Genomic DNA, 404 nt, shown 5'->3' on the forward strand with positions numbered 1-404 from the left:
TGGCCGCCCCTCTCCGCTCCGAGAGCTTTTGCTGCGATGCTTCGCACACACACACGAAACCGTCACCACTTGAGCTTTCAGTGTTGATTTAAACAAACTTGTTTCCAGCAAGGCAAAGCCTCCGCCGAGGGTTTCTCAGCAGATTAGATTACTTGGGCTTGTTGTGATTGGGAACAGGTCTAAATTAACCCGAAACAAGATTCCTTCTTAACCCAAAGCGGCAACACAGAAACGAGGGCCAGCAGCGTGGGAGAGCTCCTGCTTTGGGGCGCCGGCAGTGCCACGGGGCGACGCCTGGCAGAACCCGCACCCCCTCCTCCCCTAAAACACCATGCAGCTATGTTTTTATAAGCAGCTTTCCTATCGGAAAAATCAGCAAACAGGTTGCTTCAAGCCGCCCAGGG

At 53.7% G+C, this 404-nt stretch overlaps 1 protein-coding gene across 1 annotated transcript in view; it reads right to left on the reverse strand.

The window, feature by feature from the left end:
• The window catches only part of ADAMTS7 (ADAM metallopeptidase with thrombospondin type 1 motif 7), a gene marked incomplete at its 3' end in the record, with an annotated part of 49,447 nt that overhangs the window by 33,768 nt on the left and 15,275 nt on the right, over positions 1-404 (reverse strand). The window lies entirely within an intron of this gene.

The sequence above is a fragment of the Egretta garzetta genome, unplaced genomic scaffold (genome assembly GCF_000687185.1).
Source record: "Egretta garzetta isolate BGI_Z169 unplaced genomic scaffold, ASM68718v1 scaffold651, whole genome shotgun sequence".
Lineage (NCBI taxonomy): Eukaryota > Metazoa > Chordata > Aves > Pelecaniformes > Ardeidae > Egretta > Egretta garzetta.